The 20,529-nt window shown below is 42.9% G+C and overlaps 1 long non-coding RNA gene across 1 annotated transcript in view; it reads left to right on the forward strand.

The window, feature by feature from the left end:
• Window positions 1–1,844: 1,844 nt before the first annotated feature.
• LOC116821213 (uncharacterized) overlaps window positions 1,845–20,529 on the forward strand; it is a 62,720-nt gene continuing 44,035 nt past the window's right edge. The window contains exon 1 of the long non-coding RNA XR_004372857.2: window positions 1,845–1,965. This is a non-coding gene — a long non-coding RNA (uncharacterized LOC116821213). The remainder of the gene's footprint in view (window positions 1,966–20,529) is intronic.

Genomic DNA, 20,529 nt, shown 5'->3' on the forward strand with positions numbered 1-20,529 from the left:
ATCTTGCCAGTTAACATATTATGTAATATTAGCTATGAAGTCATTCATGTAGGTCAGTCTTCTAGCCTGCATCAGCCAAAACCTGAATATTTCACAGTAGCTAAGGAGAAAGGACTTCTTAGAAATACAGATTTAAATTATGACCAGTTGGCATCGGAAGACTTCTGGAAATGCAGGAACATTACTGCCGCAGGTATGGCCTCAGGGAAAAATATTTTCCTGGTGCAGTTTCCAATGCTGCATTATAAATTATTGTTTATACTACCATGAACACCTAGGAGCCCTAGCCCTGGACCCCATTGTGCTAGGTGCTGTAAGCATTTTATATTGCTGTAAGGCTAAGATGCCGAACAGGTTGTATTCTCACCCCCCCAATGTGCTAGGCACTCTACAAATATACAGCGAATCATAGAAATGCATGGAAGGAAGGGACCTCAGGAGGTCATCTACTATCCACACCTCCCATGAGAAGGCAGGTTAAGTAATTCTATGACAGTCTCTGCCTCAAAGACCTTACAATTTACAAGACAAGATACCATAAGTAAATGAGATCCTTTGGAAGTTCGAAATTTGATCTAGTTAAAATAATTATACATCTTGCCTGTTAGTAATATTGTTAGATTGTAGTAGAAAGAAAATAACTCTTGAATTTCCATCACGTTCTAATTTAAGCATCTCAAAGTACGTTGGAAACATTAATGAATTAAATATAAATCCCTGCTCAGTAGTGAAGCATTATCTCCATTTTATAGAAGGAGAATGTAAAATGCAGGGGATTTATGGGAGTGGACTATTCCCTTACTACAGCTGAGTAATATCTTGCTCTGTGAATACTCCAGTTAACTCCAATGGGAATAATTTATAGTGTAAGGTATTAACATGAGCAACTGAATCAGAATCTGGCCCCAAGTGGCTTACCCACTGTCACACTCCAAGATAAGGAGTTTTTAACAGTGAGAGTAATTAATCATCAGACCAATCTACCTAAGGACATCATAGATTCAGCATCATTGGCAGTCTTTACGTCAAGACTGGATACCTTCCTAAAAGATATACTCTAGTTCAGCAAGAAGAAATGGGCTTGAAGCAGGAACTGCTGTGTTAGCTGGAGGTCAGACTAGATCATAATGGTCCCTCTGATCTTAAAAACTACAAATCTATGGAAACTAAAGCTGGGAGCAGAAGCAAAATCCTCCTGACTTTCAGTACGTGGTTTGCTCATTACTCAATAAAGAGGACATCCATTTCGTCCAAGCTGCTTTTGATAACTGTGGAGACTTACAAACAATATTCCATTTAGTGTTCTGTTTTATAAAAATGAGCTTTTCCCCCACCCAATAGCTATATCTGTGTTTGGTTTTGACAGCTAATCCTAGTAAATCTGCTCATATAAGTGACAGAAAGTACTGTAGATATGCTGCTGTAGCTTCATGACTGCAAAGGGAGGTTTTGCAGAATTTCCATTTACAAAGTGGATCTATTTGTCCTTCTGGAGTACTGCTACCAGACTTCACCCCAGAGCATCAGCTCACATTTATTATTTCTGTTGAGTATCTTTTTTTGGCAGGAGCTATGCCCATCCATTCTTCAGACTGTAATGTTCACAGTAACAGGAAGTATGTCACTCATGTTCTGTTAATTACTTCTTGTGGCATTTAAAACTAACATAACACTATTGTCTGAGTTTCCTGAAATTAATTGCCGTAATGAGACTAATATGTTTTGGTAGTGGTTACAGAGAAATACAATACCAGGCACCAGGGGTATTTGTCAAACACTCACATCAAATAAGCTATTTATGGTCACGGTACATAAGTATCAAGTATCAGAGGGGTAGCCGTGTTAGCCTGGATCTGTAAAAGCAGCAAAGAATCCTGTGGCACCTTGTAGACTAACAGACGTTTTGGAGCATGAACTTTGGTGGGTGAATACCCACTTCATCATCTCTTTGCTGCTAGTACACAGGTGTGTTCCTTTTAATATACAATTATAAAGTGAATAGAAAAGCTGTGCTCCAACCCAGAAGCTGTTGTGGTCACTATTACTCCAGGAGCTTCTGACATCGTGAGAAGCCCTCAGAGGTTTGGGGTTGATTACTGACATCTTCCTCAGTGTAGAGGAAGACACTATCTGCCACTGCAAAGATTTCTAGGGTTGTGATGTTTGTACACCATTCATTAACCTTAATAACACCACCACATCCATGGGCAGAAGCACCAAGCTGGCCCAAGAAAAACTGTTGAAGAGAATTTTGGTGAGCTTGCCCTCTAAAAGCAGCCTGAGTTATGGTTACTTTATACTCTCATAGAAAAGCTGTAAGGCATGTTTCTTACGCATGGGAGAGTAACAAACCGGACTCAGTACCTCATGGGTCCAGCGTTTGTGTAGAATGGCAATTAAAGGGGTGAAACTGATACGATGCTCTAATATAATCGACTCGTCATTTGTATATTGTAGTCCTAATCCTCTGGCACTATTTGCTTCTGGGAGGATGAGTATTCTCCTTGCTGGTGATGGTCCACATTACATAAAAGACCTCTCACCAAACCAGGAGGTCCTCCATAAAACTTGAAAACAGATAATCAAAATGGTTCAAGCTAAATTGTCTGTTATGAATAACAATAGATGGCAAGACTGTAAAATATGCATGGTTGTAACTCACGCCTGAGGCTGTACAGCAGAGGTGGGCAAACTATGGCCCCTGGGCCACATCCGGCCCATGGGACCCTTCTGTCTGGCCCCTAAGCTCCCGGCCGGGAGGCTAGCCCCCGGCCCCGCCCCCACAGCCTCAGCTCACTCAGCTGCTGGAGCAATGCTCTGGGTGGCGGGTCTGTGAGCTTCTGGGGCAGCACAGCTGCAGAGCCCAACCTGATCTGGTGCTCTGTGCTGCGCGGTGGCGATAGTGTGGCTGGCTCCAGCTGAGTGATGCAGCTGTAGTGCCGCCAGCCACCAGTGCTCCAGGCAGCATGGTAAGGGGGCAGGGGATGGGATAGAGGGCAGGGGACTTCGGGAGGGATAGGCAGGGAGCAGGGTTGTGGATAGGGATTGGGGCAGTCAGAGATCGGGGAACAGGAGGGTCCTGAGGGGGCAGTCAGGAATAAGGGGGGGTTGGATGAGGTGGTGGTGGGAGTCAGAGGCAGAGGTTCCAGGAGTGGTCAGAGAAGGGGTGGTTGGATGGGGCAGGGGTCCTGGGGGGGCAGTCAGGAATGAGAGGGGGTGTTGGATGGGGCGGTGCAGGGCCGGTCAGAGGACAGGGAGGTGGAGGGTGGATGGGGCAAGGGTCCTGGGGGTGCAGTCAGGAATGAGAGGGGGGGTTGGATGGACCAGCGGGGGGCAGTCAGGGAAAGGAGTTCCTGGGGCAGTCAGGGGACAGGAGCGGGGGGGATGGATGGGGCAGGAGTCCCGGGGGGGCAAATAGGGGATGGGGTCCAGGCCATGACCCCCTCCCCCTAAACGGCCCTCCATACAATTTCTGAAACCCAATGCGGCCCTGTCACGGAGTCCCTGGGTGATGCTCTGGAACTGTTCCCCACAAAGCCTGTCAGGACTTTGGGGAGCCTCCTCTCCCTTGAAGCAGGCTGTCTTCAGGGCAAGAAGCTCACACGGCTTCACCTTCCTGGGACTGACCTTGAAGCATTCAGCATATGCCTTTCCGTGCGCTTCCCACAGTGAGTCCACCCAAGCAGGGTCCTAGGGAAGCCAGAGGGTCCTGCACCCCCTCTTCGCAGTCAGATGTGACTCTTAGCCAGCCAGCAAAACAGAGGTTTATTAGATGACAGGAACATGGTCTAAGATAGAGCTTGTAGGTACAGAGAACGGGACCCCTCAGCCCAGTCCATTCTGGGGCCCAGCGAGCCAGACAATCCCCTCTGCTCTCATTTCCCATCCCCAGACAGCTCCAAACTGACACCCCCTCCAGTCTCTCCTTTCTGGCCTTTGTCTCTTTCCCAGGCCAGGAGGTCACCTGATCTCTTTGTTCACCTTTAGCCATTGCCTTGCAGCGGGGAAGGGCCCCAGACATTTGTTGCCAGGAGACAGAGTGTCAGCCATTTATGCACGCTGGAGACTTAAGAAATGCATGGGGAAACTGAGGCACCCACACACTATTCAGAGGAAACATTAAGAACAGTCCCACTTCGTCACAGGCCCTCACGCCAAAAAGTTTGCCTGCCCCTGCTCTACAGCCTACGTAAGCGTGAGAGAACAGCAGACATCAGCAAAAACCTTCAAGCAAATTACAATTCTTCTCTCTGCCTATTCCTGGGCAGATGATAAAACTTTCGGGCTTTTCCACACCTTTTGCAGTATTTATTTGTGGGGAATGTGTAATGCATGACTGTTACAGAAAATCCCCTCTGCAGACTGGCTTCAGTTTATTTATACAGAATAAAATAAGGGCATCTGTTCTAGGTGTAACAAATGTAATATACCGACTCCATTATAAGAGAACTGCAAGGATTGACTGTGGAGCTCCCAGCCAGCAAAACAGACAAAACACGATTTGAAACAGCACTTCCTCTCCCACCATTTAATCATCCTCACAATTTAAATGCTGAGTGGAAAAATTCTGAGCTATGAAGCATGCACCAAAGTAATCAGATTCAGGCTATTTCAGAGATTTGTTAGTGAGTTGGTCTAAGAGCAAGATACATTGGGATTTCTGGTGGTGTCTCTATTTTCAGATAAAATTTTATAGGAGCACAGGGGAATTCTGACAATTCTAGACTACTCTGAACTAAAGTATTTCCAGTAGTTGCTACTAATCACTCATAAGGAACTGAGACAGGCACTGAATTGAGTTCTTCACTCAGTGTGTTTTATTAGTTAATTGGCTCTGGAAACTGCATGGGGCTTCTAAGGTAATATGCTGGCGAGTCAGGGGGTTGGTTTTAAACATGTCAAAACTTTAAAGCACTCCAGCCCAGACACCACTTTACTCCTAGTTCTACTGGAAAATCAGGGACTGATAATAGTCTCTGAACTACTCAGTTTGTTTTCACTCCAAACCTATCAGTGGAAGAGAACTACTGGTGGATCATGGACAAAATTGCAAAATGTAACTGCATAAAGCACAGCACGGGTACCCTTGAGCATATGGTTTGCTCACTAAATGAAAAAAATGTCAATAATTGAACTGAAGTCATACACTAGGATGAAAAGGCACATATAGTTTATGGCTACCTAAACAGAACTAGAAGGACTGATCACCGCAGAGCTATTAAAATAAACTTGATTAGAAAATAAGCTTCAACAAAGAAAAAAATCAGAATGTTGAGATTTCTTAGTGCTAGGAACTGTTGAGAGAACACTACAAATGACCTTAGGCATGGTCAGTGCAAAGCCTTCCAAGAAACATCATCTGTAAATGCAGAGCCAGAGACTAGGCTGGACTCCCTGCAACTGTGGACTAGGAGCAGCTGATGCTTCTTGGTCCCCTTTTAAGCCACTTGTCAGACAGTGGAAAGGAAGATGGACCAGGAGTGTTCCCACTAGAGGATATGGCCTTTTTACAAGGGATGACAGGGTCATGGTAGGAGGTAAGGCAGTGGGAAAGAAATGATCCCAGCTGCCAGTGGTGTACCTGGAAGGAGGAAGTGGCCATGTGATGTGTTGCCCTCCTAAGATGGTGGCATGACTCCCAAGATTCCCGCTGCACCAAGAGAAGGGTGTGAGGCTGTGTGTCTGGGCTCCAGGGGTAAGAGAGATGTGGCAGCAGAGGGGAAAAAGAGTAGCTGGAAGAGGCAACCCTGATCTCTGGGCTAGAAGAGTGGGCCCTGGGTGCTTTGTCAGAGGCCCAGCCAGGGATGCTGTATGTGGGTGGCGGGGAGCAGGAGGGACTGCTGCTGGGTTACACTTTAATCAGATTGCTTTGCTAATAAGGAGCCTGTCCTCTTCCCCTTTGTTTCTTGGGCATGATCACTGGACCCCTTGAGGAGAAGGATTCTCAGCAACTGCCAGCAGGAGCCAGTTATGACTGTCCCAGTGTCTGCCTCTGGGAGTCTTTTTAGGCATCTTTTGGAAGTCAGATACACTGAACCCCTCACCAGGAAATCCACAGAGTAAGGTGACTAATAGCTCAAAGGGTGTTGGTAACTCCTCTCAAAGACAGCCATTGGGAATTCCAGTCCTAGAAGAGTTTCTGTATAGTTTTGGGACCTTTTCTTCTCCTCAATCTCCCGTCTCAGCCAGTGAGGTTACTGATCTCTCCATCTTCTCGAGAGAGCACCAATTGAGTGTGGTGAGCTTGCAAGCACTATATATACAGGTGATGACATTTTTAATAAGGGTCAGTGTACTGTGTCCATCTGCTGGCTGGGAGGAACCATACCCAAACATTTGGAACAGAGCTGGGGTTATCAGTTCTATCACCCTTCCTCCCTTTCTTTATGACAAGACGAGAGAGGAGGTTGGTTGTAAAATGGGGTGATAGAATGTAATATATTGGGAGCAACTGACATAATGAATCAAAGAGAGAGAGAGAGATCACTTAATTTATATTATATTTCAAATGTCAGTAAAGGCATGCATGCCTGTGGAAGAGTTTGGCAGAACTAACAGAAGAATGGATTCATTAAGTTATTTCCAATGAGAATGGGACCTAATTTTAGAATGGATTTGATATTTTATTATTTCTTTTTTTTGGAAGTTGGAGAGAAAAGATTGAAGAAATTTTTTGGAAAATTTTCTCAACCTTTCCCAGCTAGCTCTATTTCTGTCTTTGCAGCATTCTGAGCTGATAGTAAAGTGACAAAAAGAAGACACTTCCAACTGAATTCCAAACAACATATCTGGCAACATGGTTGTGTGGCTGGAGCATTAACTGTTGCTATTTTTTGATTCTGCATCTCAACAGATACTATGGTCTTGCTTATTGAATTAAAGTTTGATCCACAGCCAGCATTCAAGAAAATATTAAAACTTCCTGGAAACTGAGAGTTTCAATCTTGCAGTTTAATAACTAAAGGAGCTAGGCTCTATAGTTTTAAACAATGTAATGGTGCAATGACAATGGAACTGTGACTCTATGAAGTTAGATTGCATTGTCATTTAAGATCCGTTATTTTTTTGGTGAATGTGTGACCACAATCTCTTCATGTTTATGTTGATAAAAGAAAACCCAGAGTAGTAGTACTCTTGATATGAGTCCTTCCCCTAGAATTCTTCAAGTATATCCAGATTTCATTTAAAATGTACTTAAAGACCACTACCCTGGACAAGTGAGCAGTTATCAGTTGTGTCTCAGGGTTCCCTAAAGAATTCTGAAAGGATGCTACCTCCATTTCAAGTATTTTATTCACTACATCAAAGTTCCCTGGTCCTGGGTATGTTACCTAAAATAGTGTTTGACCATCACTTTTGCTCTAGGAGAGAAAAAAGTTTATTTGGTTCCTAAAAGAATAAGAAAAGCCAGATCAATGTTGGACATCAAATAGGTAAGGAGGAAAGGATCAAAAAGGAATTAGGTGCCAACTCCTATTGACTTTTAGTACCAATTAGGCACCTAAACCCATTTGTGTCTTTGCAAATCTTCCCCTAAATTACTACACTGGGTGAGAGGGATTCAAAATAGATACTGTGACAAAGTCAGGCCAGATGGCTACAGGAGAGTGATAGAAGGCAGAAATATTAGCTCCAGGTTAAGTAGGTTCCCCTTTCCCTGGGTAAGGTAACAGGGAAGGTTCCAGAAAATCAGAAGCTGCTAGAATCAATTAATGCAAGCTAATCAGGGCACCTGGGTTTAAAAAGGAGCTCACTTCAGTTTGTGGTGCGCGTGTGAGGAGCTGAGAGTAAGAGGTGCAAGGAGCTGAGAGTGAGAGCATGTGCTGCTGGAGGACTGAGGAGTACAAGCATTATCAGACACCAGGAGGAAGGTCCTGTGGTGAGGAAACAGAAGGTGTTTGGAGGAGGCCATGGGGAAATAGCCCAGGGAGTTGTAGCTGTCATGCAGCTGTTACAGGAGGCACCATAGACTGCTGCGATCCACAGGGCCCTGGGCTGGAGCCCAGAGTAGAGGCCGGGCCCGGGTTCCCCCCAAACCTCCCAACTCCTGATCAGACACAGGAGGAGTTGACCCCGACTGTGGGTTTCACCAGAGGGGAAGATCTCTGAGGTGAGCAAATCTGTCAATAAGCGCAGGACCCACCAAGTTAGAGGAGGAACTTTGTCACAATACATATTACATGAACACTATTGGTGTCACTAAAAAGGGAAAAACTACTATTGTTAGATGGCTGACATAACGAACAAAACACAGATTTTTAGTCTGGATGAGTTATTTGAAACTAAGAAAAGCAAAAAACAAAATGGAGAACCAATGTGTCTGAGACTGAGCAGATAGCTTGTTACTCTGTAGCAGCCATCTTCAACTCACTAACAGGACTGGCTCCAAGCAGCATTTTCAAGGTACAGTTTGTAAAGAGATAGGAGTCCTAATGTTTCTTTATTTTGCTATATCATTTTTCAAAAATGTGGGGGCAGGGGCATGTACCAGCAGTAGGGTGACCAGATGTCCTGATTTTATAGGGACAGTCCTGATATTTGAGGCTTTGTGTTCTATGGGTGCCTATTACCCCACTCCGTCCCTATTTTTCACATTTGCTCTCTGGTCACCCTAACCAGCAGGGAGAATGCATTAATTCTACATAGCCACAAGGGGGATAGGTGTCTTCCATTAACCAAATTTGTTCTTAAAGCATAAGCAGCAGTATTCAAAACTGTGTAAACAACCAAGGGAAGAGTTGCTGGACCTATTAGCAATTCTCTCCTTTCTAGAAGCAGAAGTCAGTAGCAGAAAAGGAACAGTATGTTCTTCTTTAGCCCTGCACTTTTATCTTTTGGAATAAATCATTATTATTAAGACAGAACACACAAGTGGTAGCTTAACTGAATAAGCAGAAAGACATCAGAAAGCTCTTCTCTGCTTAGTCAGTGAGGTTTGTGTCATGAGCAGAGCTGCAACTAATAATGATAAAAGCAATTCACCTAGAAAAACAAGGCAGTTCAAAGTGATCATCTTGGAGGTCAGCTAAGCTAATTGGCACATTAGGCATACAGAATGACATTCAGCCTTATGCTGAGGGCCAGTCCAAAACTAACTGACTATTTACAAACTATTCAAGTTCTCAGAAACAAGAAACCTTTAAAGAAAACAAACTAGGTGATAGAATTGAGAAGCAGCGACTGAGGATACTGAAGCAATCCAGGTTGAAGAATGTTTTAAAAATCATGGCAGATGGCATTCTTTGACCTCAGAATGTAGGCCAATATAAATCTGTTGGAGGTTATAGTTCCTACGTTTAATGCTTAGAGTTTTGAATTTTATCTACCCAGTTGACATCCGAAACTGCACAAACATAACTGAAACATTATAAATCCAATCCAAGCACACAGTACTTCAGGCCATTTGTTTAAGCTTTCTTAACAGAATAAAAACGAATTTCACTCCCCAAGTGCAGTTTTGGTTTTCTTCTGATTGCCACTTTATTGGTTGCTAAAATGAATCATGGTCCAGTAGGTAAAAATATCTTGTCATAGTATGTATTGAGAGCTGGCAGATTTTCAGACTACTCTGCATCTGTTTGGATCAGAGAATGGAGAATCACAGTAATTGTTAGAAATAAAAACATTTATTTCTAGCCTTGCATTTAAGATTGTTCTGTTCCTTCACTGATTTTATTAGCATCTGAGTTTTTTTTTTCTTTTTGGCAGCTTTGAATATTAAAAATTTAGCTTAAATTCCAATTTAAGGGATTTTTGTGTTTTGAAACCATGCCAACTACCAAAGTAGACAATGATGTACATTTCAACATTTTTCATGATTCTTGTATTATAGCCAGCTAAGATATGGTTGCAGAGAAAGTGTAATAGTAGTCTGACTGAACAAATTTATTTTCACGTCTCTGGGAATAGTAGTTATCTCTCCTTAAGGTAAAAGGCATGAATTTGTTCATCTTGGGGATTAAAAAAAAAATCAAACAAATATGCTACTTTCTTCCTTAATTACATTGGAAGCGAAGTATTAGCATTGTTAGTATCCTGTGGGTAACATGATAGGTTAGTGTGTGCTATGGAGTGTGATTTCTAAAGCACTGCACATTGCTGGGTCTACGTGGAGCAATTAATATGCAGCTTGTTAGTGTGCTTTAGAAATCACTCCCCTGTAGTCCACATTACCCCAGCATGTAGAGCAGCCCTTAGTTTCTCACACCCTACTTTAGGATTAATTTTAATCTCTACCTTGTTATATTTTAGCACTGAATGTCATGCACGTGAATTCACAATATATCTAATACATCATCTGGACCTGCCAACCTTGTGAGAAGGGTCATGGTATATAATGACTAATCAAAGTCCTTCTCTTATTTCACTTGGCAATGGGGACGGGCCATTGGCAGCAGAGCAGTCCACAGACATATGGAGGGGAAGATATAGGGCCAGGGAAAGCTGGTGGGTGGTGGAGGAAGAACAAAGAAGAGGGGGTCAAGGGAGAGCTGCTCAATTGCTCCTCAGTGCATAAAGACCCCAATATTGCAAACTGGATCCATGTGAGTGGAAGCTATTGCCAATGTGAAGCTCCAGTAGCAGAAGCAGAGCCTATGTCAGCATAAAATCATTACAGCCATGCTTTCAGCTCTAGTACCCTGCTAGATTCTTTCCAGGTAGCTGAATAAACATTTGCTCAACAGTTATAGAGCCATTCCTGATCATTTAAAACAGGCTAGAATTCTGCATTGACAGACAATCACTTCACATTATGTTATTACAACCTTTTTAACCATGGATCAAAACCAGTCTTTAGTATTTCATGTCACTGTTTATTTTAAACTTTATTTTTAGCTGTCTGAGTGGTAACCATGTTAGTCTGTATCAGCAAAAAGAATGAGGAATACTAGTGGCACCTTAGAGACTAACAAATGTATTTGGGCATAAGCTTTCATGGGCTACAGCCCACTTCATTGGATACATGCAGTGGAAAATACAAGTACTTCTCAGTATTTTTATTTTTAGCTGTATTATTCTGCTGAGGGGTTGGCTGAAACCTCATTGAAGCTGAGTGTAACAGTTGCTCTTCATTCAGGATAAATATAAATGCTCCTTTTGGGGGAGTAAGGTAGCTGAAACAATACTGCCCAAACCACAGGTCACATATGAGGCCAATCAGGAGTCTGAACAATGTGGGAGGAGGGGCTTTCAAGTATGTGAATACAAATACAGGGGGCAGGGTATTATCTCAGGGAGCTGTGCATGAGAGAGAGAGGCAGCAGAAGGACCACAGAAGCAGACAAAGAAGGCAAGAGAAAGCGCCAAAGAAGAACTGGTAGCATAACTTTGAGGAAAAAGCTAAGAGAGTGCATTTAAGAAAAGTGTTGGCTGGAAAGAGGCGTGAAACTTTCTCCTGTTTGACTCCCACAGTGTTTGGCGAAACAGGACTTTATGTACATTATTTGTACATATATATAAACAGGCATGCGTCAGACACATACCTTCATCATCAATTTCTCTTCCTATTGGAAACAACCTTCAAGACCCTGAATTTTGGCTTACTGCTCAAGTCAAAAGGGGAGCATTGATGTCAACTGTGGCATTCCATTTCCAGGTGAGATGTTAAGCCAGTATTCTTGTTGAACCAAGATGGAACAATTTACAAATGGCTGAAAGGAGTTAGAATGAAATCTAAATCAAGAGGTGGAACCCTCAGAAAAGGAATTCAAATATCATCTGAAGGTGTCTTGGAAAGGCCCAAGAAATGCCTGCAAATGAAGATGAAATCTTTGTTGGGGAAGCAACTACAAAGTGTCTGGACAGACCGAGAAGCCGAGGTGCAACACTTCCAGTCTGGAAGGGCAAGATGTATCGATGAGATGGCCAACAACTTAGTGCCATGTTCCAGAAGGTATTCCACAATATAGGGTAGGCCAGAAAAGCTTTGGTGAACTTGGACCTTGCTGACAGAAATGAGCTATTGGAAGGTCTTAAAGTACTGAGAAATCATGCTGTGAAGGAAATCAAAGGCACAAAAACCAAAGTGGAAGTCTGCTGTCTGGATGAGATATTGAGCCAGCCAGAGGACGTGCAGTAAGACCAGACATTTGCTCCATCTCTAACTCTGGAGGCAGATTATTCCAGCTCAAAGAATCAAACAACCCCACTATTTGTGAAGGAAAACTCTGAAAGGCTTATTTGATTCAGATGAATAGCTGGGAAGATGAACAGGACTGGGGTTTCTAGCACCCAATTTGAGTGGGCCTAGCTGTGATAGTGCTGCAGATGGACATATTCACACCTGGTAGAAGCCCTTGACATGCAGTTTAGAGTTCGCCATCATTCTGAGCTGGCCACTGCCTAACTAGAAGGAGAGGGAAAGAGACTCCATCTGAAGTGGTAGAGGGCCTGCAAAGACTTGTGTTCCTGGCATATTCAGATACCAGTGAGGACTTCCAGGATAAACTGGCAATGGACTGCTTTATTGATGCTCAGCTGGACTTGGATTTACAAACCAAGATTAGCAAAAGGAGGCCAAAGATGCTCCAAGAGGCTGTGCACTTTGACATGGAACTTAAATCTATCCTTGTCACATTTCACCAGAGGAGGAAGCAGCCATTCGTGAAGAAGATGGAAGTACATTTGTGTCTAATACATGTGATGGAAAAGAGGATTCTAATCTGGTTCACGACATTTTAGAATGAATAAGAAAAGTGCTAAATTCAGTTAATAAAACAAGATAAATTGTCTGTAATGCAAAAATTAAGGGAGGCAGTTCTTTTAAATGCTGGTACCATGAAAAAAAAAGACACAAAAAGGATTTATCAATAAAAGGAGGACAGGACAGAACATCACAAGTGTCTAATGAAAGTTCATCACCCAGTTTGGGAAATAGAGGGACGCCAAGCTGAAGCGCAAAGTTTGGCGTATCAACCCCACCGATTTTGTTTAGATTTGGGCAATTAAGCAACAGTAACGTGAGTTTGGCTATTGAGTGAGTGATAAGATCTATGGAATGCATAGGAATAATGGACAGTAGCTCAAACACAAGGTGTTAGACAAGACATGCCAAAAACGCTAGGGAATAGGGGATCCAAAATTAAACCACCTAATTGGTCTCAAATTCAGACAGTGACCGCAGAACATACCTGCTCCAAAATTGGGTTTGAAAATTGGACCTCTGGATTTCAAGCATGAAGTCTGGATAGCTGAAATAGTGGAAAGCCAATAGGTTTGGGTTTCATTATTGCTTATAACTGTGTGATAAATTACAGGAATGCTGTCCTACAAAGTCAGTCTGTGGAAATTCCCTTTAAAGATGTGGCCCATGTGAAACACATGGTTTGTATGCAAACAGTTTGCAGTAGACAAGATATTCTGCCTCCAGGGGCAGAAATTATAACAGCTATACGGTATGGTAGCTTTTCAGCAAAGAAAAGGTAAGAAATTGTTGAAACCTGCTTTGAGATCCAGGATCTCAAGGGAATTTTAGCTGCGAAAGTCCTTGTGGATTTGGAGCAGGAACCGTGGTGTGGTGTTGTTTTTCTCCCCAAATGTGGGACAGAGCAAATAGTAAAAAAAGGAATCATGGTTCAAAAATATGAACCAGTGGATCTAGTTAAATACTGGTAGAGAAAAAAAATCTACAAGGGGTAACACAGTGAAGGTGAATTCCCAGAGTTTCTATAGGACATGTTCTGGCACAGTGCTGTAAATTTAACTGAACAACAGGAGAATGGTTTAAGCGACTTCCTGGTTAGGAATCAGCAGTTGTTCTCCTAATCCAACAAAGTATAGTGTGTACTGCACTGGCCCAGCACAAGCTTGATACTAAAGGACACCGGCCCATTAAACAGCTACCTCAGCTTTTACTTGTAGCAAAGAGGGAAGAGGCATTACTGGCCATTGTGGAAATGTATCAGGAAGGCATAATTGAGCCTTCAGTGAGGCCTCACCCATAGTCCTGGTTAAGAAAAATCATGTCAATACCAGAATCTTGGTGGACTACAGAAAACTAAATGAAGTCACAAGGATTATTATCCATTATCATGCTTGATTCTGTACGGAGATTCAAACTGGTTTACTACACTGAGTCTTGAAAGTGAGTACCAGCAAGTGGAAGTGGACCCAAAGGACAAGGAAAAGACTGCTTTTCCTGCAGAACAAGGCATGCAATTTCAAGTGATGGCTTTCAGCTTCTGCAATGCACCTGTCACATTTTGAGAGACTAATGGAGAGGGTATTGCATGGCTTCCTACTCTTCGCTTGTGTGTTATACCTAGATAACGTCTTGGTACATACTAAAACCCGTGCACAGGAACTGATGCTTTCACAAATGGTCTGTGATAAGCTTAAGGCTGCCACTCTGAAAATTGAACCCAGAGAAATTAGTTGTTTATGAAGAGATAATTTACCTTGGACACTCAATCAGTGAGGGTGGAATTTTCAAAGACAAAAAGAAAATTGACACTTTGAAGAACTGCCCAGGTACTCTCAGATGTGCAGCATTTTGTAGTGGTCTGCTCCTATTACAGATGGTTTATTTGTGGGTTTGCCACTACTGCAAAACCATTGTATAGGTTGGATAAGAAACAGAAACCATTTCAGTGATCAGCAGAGTGTGATGTAGCAAGACGCATGACTGCTCCTGTCTTAGCCTGTGTTTCAAAACACCTTTATGTTAGAAACAGATTCTAACACTTATGGTTTGGTGGAAGTATTGATATGAACATACAGGACTTGAGATGGTAGTTTATTACAGCAAAAGTCTATGTTCTTTGGAGAAAGATCATTATACCTCACTTGAAATACTTCTGGCAGTGGTTAAATCTATAGAACGTTGTCACCTATATTTGTTTGTGGGAGAGTTTGTGGTCAGGACAGACCTTTCATTCCTGCAATGGCTCTTTAGATTCAGAAATCCTGAGGAGCAACTTACCAGGTGGTTGGAAAAACTGCAGTGCTATTTCACGATTTTTCAGAGGCTAGGCACAGACATGGTAAAGTTTATAGTAATGCTTGTTGAGAGGCTAACTGTAAACCTGCTCTAAGCAGGACAGCAAGGAACTGGTTGCTGAGAGGAATGAGGGTACTCAGGAAAAGCTGGCTGTCTCCTCTCTTCCCACAACTTGCATCAGTGCAAATGTTCTTGGTTTATCCCAATGAATGTGAGTTGGCACGAATGGAGTTCAGAGCAGCTAAAAGCTTGCCAAAGAGAGGATCCTCATATCAGAATAGTGTGTGAATGGAATATCATTTGGCAAATGCAGCCATCTTTAGTATGTAGTATCGTCACTGAATACCATAGTAAAAGCTTTCTGCTTACAGTTGGAAAACTTGGAATTTAAGGATGAAATATTGTATAGAGGTTGTGGAAAAAACAGAGTGATGAGGTGATGGGTACAGGTATCAGCTGGTTACACCACATTCATTGAGAAAAGGAAGTTCTGAGTTACATTACGATCTTAAAACTGTTGGACATTTTGGAGCTGCAAAAACCTTAGCCAAGATAAGGGAGAATTTCTATGGGGTAAAATGCAGGCAGGATATAGAAAACTGATGCAGGAAATGTGATGTTTGTATTGCAAAGCAGGATCCCTGTAAGACAGGGAAAGCCTGTAGGCAGCAGTATGTCTGGAGGCGTAAATGGAACACATTGCTGCTTAATACGCTTGAGCCTTTATCTGAGATGGAGTTTAGCAATGAATATTTGTTGGTAGCTAAAAACTACTTTAAGAAATGGCCTGAAGTTCACCCAAAATAGAATTAAGAGACTGCGACAATGGCAGAGGTTCTAGTTAATGAATTCGTCACCAGATCAAAAGTCTCATGTGAGATCAGATACCTTGATACATGTATAACTGACTCCCTATCCTAGGAGAAAGAACGGTCTGATCCCTAAGCTGGATAAACCTTGATAGGAACCATATACAGTATTGACCTGAACAAATGAAGTGGTGTACAGAATACAATTGTGTCCCAGGACTGAACCTAGAGTTATCCATAAGGAGCAGCTGAAAAGGTACTGAGGGACAGAGTTGCAGCATGGCTGTCCCAAGAACCTGAGGATTTAGCTGTAGAAAAATAAGGTTGGAAGGTCTGTAACAAAGAAGAGTTCTTCATTAGAACAAAATGGGCAGGGTCTCTGGCAGCCAGCAGATTTTGCAGAATCAAAATGTATTCTACAGAGACTCATTGAAAGAGGCCCTTCTTGGGTGGCTGAAAGGAAATAAGGCAGGGAGAAGAGAACTTCAAGGAGATTTTGATGGAAGAAAAACGAATGTGAAAATGTCCTGACAGAAAAACACTATGTAAATAGTTAAGGCTTGTATCATTTGTGATTGTAAATTATTTTTCTTTGTTTGGGATGGATCATAGAGGGTGTCACCATTCTGGACTATATTGAGATGATGGGTGGAGTTGAGGTGTGTGTGTAGGAGAGGGGTGTTCACACAGTGCTGAATGCAAATGCAGGGGTCAGGGTATTATTTGAGGGAGCTGTGCATGAGAGAGAGAAGGAGCAGAAGGACCACAGAAGCAGGGAGAGTGAGTAGTGACACACACACACACATGGGGAGTGGGGGAGAAGGGGCAGAAATACTAGAGAAACAGACAGAGAAGACAGCAAGGAAGTCCCAGAGAAATAAGCATAGATGACCCTTAGGAAAAAGCTGAGAGTTTCTGGGGAGAGTGCTGGCTGGAAAAATGCTTGGAACTTGTCCCTGCCAGCAGGTATATGGGATCTTGGGGAGCAATTACCACACAGGTGGGGTGCCAGTTAATTTCTTTATTAAAGGAAAAAGGAAGTGGTGGAATTTAACAATGAAATACGATGGGATGGGGTGTATAGGGTGTTTACAATAGACAATGATGGGGGGGTTCTTCTTATTGAACAGTGTAGGGAGTTCTAACAGTGGGGTGCAGTGAGTGGGGTTCAGCACAATGGGATACAGTACAGTTAATAAGCAACTCAACTTTATATAGGAACAACTCTAGATATAGTGTGAAATGCAAAACGTACCAAAAGGAAATGCAAAATAAAATGCTAGCTTCTATATAAAATGGTTAACAATCTTAGATAGAATGTATTAAGTGGTTAGTGGCCTTATATACAATGTAACACAATGGTATTAATGCAGATACAAAGTATATTAGAAAAGTGGAGGCAACCAATGAGGTGTTTTAGTTACAAGCAATGTAGAAAATTGCTGACTTAATTTGTGAGGCTGTGATAGCAAGAGTGTACCTAATGGCTGGGTCAAGGAACAGGAGGGAGGGGGGGGGAAGTGAATGATTAGAGTGAATGATTAGTGGCAACTGATGAGAGGAGAGTGTGACTGCAAGCAGCGAGAGGCTCTGGAGCCCTGCAAGGTAAGGACAACGGGCTAGAGAGAGGTTTTAAGCACACAGAGGGGGAGATATGAGCGGGGGAAAAACAGACAAAGTTATAAAGGGGGAGAAACAGCAAGGGGTTTGGGAAGTTCGGAGGGTGATGCAGACGCGGGGGGGGGGCAGCAAGGAGTTGTAACAGGGAGAGAGTGCAGATGCAGGGGAAAAAGCAGCAAAGGGTTGTAACAGGGAGACACGGAGAAGCACACAGACCGGGGGGGATTGGAGCGGGGGAAAAACAGACAAAGTTATACAGGGGGAGAAACAGCAAAGGGTTTGGGAAGTTCGGTGGCAGCAAGGAGTTGTAACAGAGAGACACGGAGAAGCACGGGGGGGGGTGGGATTGGAGCGGGGGGAAAACAGACAAAGTTATACAGAGGGAGAAGCAGCAAAAACCTTATCTATCTTAACCAACAACTAGGCAAAACAACAAATATCACAATTCTAAGCAAAACTATAACAAGCAACTATACGGAGCAACAGAACAGCAAACTATAACAAGGCAGGTGAAACTTACAAGCTTTACAATCTATACGGAGCAACAAAGAACAAGGCAGGTGAAACTTACAAGCTCTATAATCTTAACAAACTATAACTTATTAAACTAAAAAACAAAACCTATGGTGCACCTTATGCTATGGGGAAGTTACAGAGGGCAGAGTGGTATGTACCCAGGATCCAGCTCCCAGGGAAGCCAAAGGATGGTGGCTGCAGCAGTGGATACAGCTGGAAGCAGAGATCCTGGAGGCAAAGCCCACAGGAGCAGAGCTTAGCAGCGGCACAAACTTATTTTTAGCAGCAAAGTGCCGCGGAGTTTAGGAGAGGTTTTAAGACACAGACCAAGGTTTAGCTTGAGTCTGTGTGCTGGGGAGACAGAGCCAGCAGCTAAAATAATAAAATAAAAGTATAGAGAGTTTCACAGAGGGATTCTTACCAGCCCCAAAGGAAGCAGCAGAGGTAAAAGCAGCAAGAACATCAGAAGGCTAGGTATGGTCTCAATAATCAGGAGATCTCTCAGGCAGCAATTCGTTCTTCGTGGGGGGGGGGTAAAAAAACGGGGGTACGCTCAAAAATAAAATGAGAGCAGAGAAAGGACCCCCCAGAACCCCTGGCTGATCAGACCAGGCAGCAATGCAGGAACCTTTCTGATGTTAGTTTTAAAAATGTCTGTTTTTAAAGGCAAACTCAGGCAGTTTCCCGCCAGTACTTTTGATTGGCTCCTCTTGATACAGGGGAGGAGAGGAGGCAGGGAAAAACTGAAGGTGAGCACAGAGACATGTCTGGGCAGAGTCCTGTGCAATAGGTGACTCAAAAGCACATGAGGCCTATGACTCATGCCCAGGATCTTAAAAACACAATAGGTCTTGCAGCTCTGGACATTGCCTACCCTACACCGAGCCCAGGTTTAACAAGGTGATAACAGGACTAACCCTTTGAACAGGGCAGTGGTCCCACTTAGCACAAGTGGCCATCCCTTTGAGAAGGGCAATGGCTCTTGGTAAACAACTTTAAGGGGTCCTCCCTTTGAGAAGGGCAGTGGCCCTGGTAAACAACTTAACAGCCAGGGAGGGGTGGCCACAGGAGGAGAACAAGAACAAAATGGAGTATGGGGACAGCTGTAAGAAACAAAATGGAATAGGAGGATAGCTGTAACAGACAGAACTGTGAGTAAAGAAACTGTGTCCTGCTGAATGATTCCTCCTGTGTTTAGGGAAGCAGGACATTATGTCTGTTCCTTGTTAACAAACAAGAAATTGCATCAGAGAAATACTCAACTCGTTCCTCAATATCTTCTCCTAACAGAACCAACCCACAAAACTCTGAACTTTACTAACCATTCAGGTTAAAAGGGATAACAACATTAACTTTCTCAATCTGATCACATCTTTCACATGTATATTTTTCCCCTATGCACTAACATTGAAGGAAATTGCATGAAGGTTTAAGATAGGAAGCAAAGATGAGGCAAGCTTATTAATCTATAGTTTTTATTCTTAAAGCTTGGTGTGCTATACCATTTTTTAAATTTTAGAAATAAAGGGGTTAGATCTAGCAGCTTCATAATAAAAAAAATTCATGAGATAAATGCAGCTGATATTTCAGTGCTTGGATTAGCCACATAGTGTCACCCTAGACCATCACAAAGTCTAATGAAAGGTATCTAGTCTAATCTTTGAATAGTTATATTAAAAATACTGTTGGAAGAGGATTTCCCACTTCCTAATCAAGTAATGAGCTCCATCAAGGAAGCTGTTTCATACTACATCAAGCACAGGGAGCCAGGTGCAGGCCTCATTCAAATTCTCATCGGAGAGGTCTGATTTAGAATGTGTGCCATATCTGAGTCTCAGTCTAATCACTTTCAGCATTATGGAATTGTATTCGTTCATTTCTGTTCCTCTTAGAGAACTTGGGTCCTACATTTGCATTTTTGAGCTGCTGACACTGACATGTTATATTAACTTCAGAGCATTTTTTGACATCTGGCTTGGTGTGCAGATTTTGCAAATTTCTGAAAGATATGTTTGAGTTTTGAAGGCATGTACAGTACATTTCTTCAGCAGCAGCTGCTGCAGCAGATACTATTTTTAGTGAACACAAATGTACCGTAAAGATAGCCCAAGCCAGAAGATGAAATGTGCCTCCCCTGGCACTTCAACTTTTTGAGGGTGTTCTGAGAAGAAAGGTAGCGCATTCCCAAGTTTAAACATCTGTTCTAGGGTTTTGCTTTTAGGTCAGATCCCATAATGGAAGGGGTCTATTTTCCAGATCTTTGATTATAACTCAGCTTCCTTAGAAGGCCAAAGTTTTTGGTGTAGCACTTTTTTTCTTTTAAAGAACTTCTTTGCCAAATTGATTTTTTCTGAACACACTCATTTTTTAATTAAAACACCGGCTAAATAACTGCCGAGCTGTTTCACTGTGGCAGTAACTGCAACCCCCCTTCTATTTAAGTTGTTCATGCCCACATATGGCCAACATAATAACTGGGGATGCAAATGGGAGAGGTTACAGCAGCACCCCTAACTGGGGGGATAGATCTGCCTTTTGTTTCAAAGGTTCTCATCGTGATTGGCTCCCCATCTGTGCCTGGTGACCCAGATCAGAGGCTGCCATGACTGCTGCCTGGCAATGAGGCTGTGTCTTTTTTTTTTTTTT

Source organism: Chelonoidis abingdonii, chromosome 17 (assembly GCF_003597395.2).
Source record: "Chelonoidis abingdonii isolate Lonesome George chromosome 17, CheloAbing_2.0, whole genome shotgun sequence".
Lineage (NCBI taxonomy): Eukaryota > Metazoa > Chordata > Testudines > Testudinidae > Chelonoidis > Chelonoidis abingdonii.